The sequence below is a fragment of the Quercus suber genome, unplaced genomic scaffold (assembly GCF_002906115.3).
Source record: "Quercus suber isolate HL8 unplaced genomic scaffold, Cork oak 2.0 scaffold_239, whole genome shotgun sequence".
Taxonomy (NCBI): domain Eukaryota; kingdom Viridiplantae; phylum Streptophyta; class Magnoliopsida; order Fagales; family Fagaceae; genus Quercus; species Quercus suber.
The window spans coordinates 969323-973233 of NW_027069696.1; positions in this window are offsets into that span (position 1 = coordinate 969323).

Below are 3911 nucleotides of genomic sequence, written 5' to 3' on the forward strand. Positions count from 1 at the left end.
TGAAGTACGTAAATTTTTTCTTTTTTTAGTGATGAAGAGAACTTAATAAATAAAAGGGGAAAAAAATCATCAACCATAAAATAAATAAATATAAATTGAAGTAAATAGAATGAAAACGGAAAATAAAAAATAAAAAATGGAAGAGTAGAGAGATTGAAGAGAGTTAATGTGAGACTACGAGAAGACTTGCATTGACTGATGAGGTCTTTTGAAAGGTGGCTATAAGGTAAAATATTGGAAAATAATGCAAATTGAAAAGGTGAAGTAAAGGAAGCTAACAATAAAAGTGGTAGGGTTTTGTGATGCTAATGAGTTAGGAGAGGAGAGAAATTTGAACGAAACAATGAAACATGGCCAGTCAATTTCATTTGTGGCGGCTTTTTACAAAATTTCTTTAACAAATGCCTTTTAGAACAGTTTTTTTAATGAACCATTTTTAAAAAAAAAATTATATCACTTTTATTGAAATTAAAAAAATTAATTTTTTTTTCCTTTAAAAACTTTTTTAAAATAATTCATTAACGAATTCCTAAACTTTTTCCTAATTATAAAGTTTTCTTGACTAAGTCTGCCATCTACGAAAGATTTTAATTTTTAAAGTGAATAATTTTTAAAGTCTTCCTGAATAAGTCTGTCATCTACAAAGATATTAATTAATTGTAAAACTCATCTTTGAATGGTTCACTTGTGATACCTTACGAGGAATTTTCCAACCTTATCTCTGTCTTCGCGCACTTATAAGTAGATTATGAGTGATGCTATAAGCCACCTTACTTTGCCAAGCCTAACATAATAGCAAACCAGCATATGCATTCACTCACATCCATACTCGTCTCTCCAATTAAAATCCACACATCATGAGTTACAGTCCTTTAGAGCTTGTAATTCAGTCCGCTCAGGGATTGAAGTACGTAAATCATCTCAAAAAAATTAAACCTTATGCGGTAGTTTTCATTCGCGACCACAACAATATCCTCCATTCCTCTGAGAGAAAGCATCGGTTGACTGATCAGAAGGTGGTTCAAACCCTACATGGAACTTCAACGTTAAGTTCACCATCAATCTTACTATAGCTCAAGAGAACCATCTTGATTTGGTTGTTAAGCTCAAGTCACGACGTAAAGCTCACGGTTTAAGGGACAAAGATATTGTTGAAGTCCGCGTACTCATCTCAGAACTGCTGAAATGCTTTGGTGATGATGATGATGATGATGCAGCAGAAGATGAAAAACATATGAGTAAAAGCATTGTGACCTCAGACGGTGAGGCACAAGGAGCACTAGCTTTTACTCATAAGTACGGAAGGACTGTGGATCGCCCTCCTACCGATCCGAATGTGAAGCAGAGGCCTAAAAGAGGTGCTAATGGCTTCGCAGGTCAATTTTTTGAGGGGTTGGGGAAAGGGTTAGGCTCGGGGCTAATGGATGCGGTCACTGAGGTGGGCAAGGCGATTCTCGATGATGATGACCAGCCTGATGATGATGATGATGATGATCAATATTCTTAAGCCCATATATGCATCTCATGAAGCTATGTATTGGAAAGTGGGTTAATTAGTCTTTCCGCTTTCGTGGTTTGTGCTGTTCATTATAGTGTTGTATTAGTCATTCTATATAAGAATGTCTTCTAGCGATTAGTAATTTAGTAATCGAGTTGCAGTGTGGTGTAATGTAGTGTTTTCAGTTATGGTGTTAGAAGTTTTTGTAGCTGCGTTAGTCTTTATTTAATCTATCATGTTGTATTAGTCCTGATTCTCAAAAAAAAATGTTGTATTAGTTCTTTTAAAACTCATTTTATTAAGTTACTTGGAAGTTTCATTCAATTCAGAATCTCAGATGTAGTATGTTTGGATACACGTCCACGTCCCTGCGTTTCTGCGTTTCATGGTTTTATTTTTATTTTTTATTTTTTTTTTTTTTTTTTTTCTTTGAAAAGCTGGGGACGCGTGAAAAAAAAAAAAAAAAAAAGTTGAAAACGTAAACGTGCAACGCCAACGCGCCAGGCAAATGGTCTCTAAGTTTCAGTGGGTCCTGTGCGCCATTCACAGGACCTACAAACCTCTCTATTTACATATTTAAAAATTATTTTACTACAGTATTTTCAGTTTTCAACGGTATTCAAACGGATCCGTATTGTTGAGTTTGGCCTAACTTATAACTCTTCTTTTTGGGATTAGGTGAAACTTATAATAAAATAAATAAGATTATTTGATAGAATTTGAATCAAGTTTGGAGATTTGACTCATTTTTTTATTTGATACTTAATTCCTTGGTATAAAAGATAGTCTATTAGTTGTCAAATAAGTAAGTCATTAATTAGTTATTGTTTGACAAAAAATAGCTATTAAAATCTTATAATTCCAAAACCCTTTTTTCTTATGGATTCAAGGAACCCTCGTGAATTTGAGGTTATTTTCAGAAATAAACATATTTTGTTTCTTATTTTTCAAAAGTAGACGTGTTCTGCTTCTTGACGCTTCCATATCCCACATCATATAAATAGAAAGAATTTGTGGTTTTAGTCAAAGAGTCCTCCCTTAGGGAGAGACTTTAAAGAGATAATTAGAGAGATTTGTTATTAGTGTGTATAGAAACACTTTGTAATCTATCTGTGATATACAATGAATTTATCATCGGCTACTTATGCTTATAGGTTATTATTAGATCTCGTAAGCCTTGGTTTTCTTCTCTTCTCTGTGTGATTGTGACTATTGTTCTTTTTATTTTATTTTATTTTTTAATTTGGTGTGGTCCTTTTTTCTTTTTCTTTTTTTAATTCCCGCTGCTTGTTTGTTAGAACTTTCTCACACCCATAATAGTTGTTATAATCAATCTTGTTCGGGGGTGCCTTTGGAGATTTGTTCACTCAACAAACTTATTTCAAAACCAAAGTTTTCTACTTAGGCATTTGGATTTGTTCTCTTTGGAGATTTATTGCTAAGTGGTTCATGAATATAATCATTATAAAAAAAAGATAAGTAAGCCCTCCATAAAAATTTTGGTAATTAGGACTTGTATAGTCAAAAACTGAGATTAAAAAAATTGATGGAACGAACAACTTCGACATGTGCTAAAGTTATAGATTTCTTAATCCAATAAAAGTTGGACTAAATGACAAACCTAAAGAGAAATCAGATAAATATTGGAAGGAGATGTAGGAGATAATATTTTGTTGATGAAGGAGATATTCTTCAAAAAAATTATGATTGCCAACTTGCTTATAAAGGAAATCACCTGAGATCAAGTTCCATCACTACTTGGAGTTGATCAATATGGATTGTACTTCTGATAAATATTAAGCTTATTGTCACATTTGAAGATAACTAGCTTGGATATGATGCACTTTGTTCTTTTGGTTGGACTCTATTTTAGTTTTGGCTATTGGCACATTTGAAGGTACCTTGGGGGATATGCATTTGTTCTTCAATGTTTTTGCACACAGTTTGTGTAACCCCTTTCCTTTTGGCACATGAGGGAGATTTTAAATATGGAAGTTCCTAAGCCTCAACACCATGCTTCACCTCAAAAATTATGTGGGGAACCCGACCCGCCCAAAGACATCAAATTCTGGCAAATTCTCTAGCGATTTCGATGAGTTTTCAGTTTGATTTGGCAAATTTTGATGACCAAAACAATCAGATCCAGCGTAGATACACCAAATCTAGCGATTCTCGGCACTATTTGGGGGAAAAATAATCGGATTTGACAAAATCCTCACTAGATCTTGGCCGGATCGAGCAAGATCTCGCCGATTTTGGCCGTTTTTCTGTGTTTTCCGTCGGGTTTCGGCCTCACCCAAAACTGATGCCATTCGCCAACAAACCGACCCGCAAAACCCGACCCTCTTAACGGGTCGGTTGCGGGTTGAGAATTTGCTACCCGATCTCTTATAGGTCGGTTTACGGGTTGGGC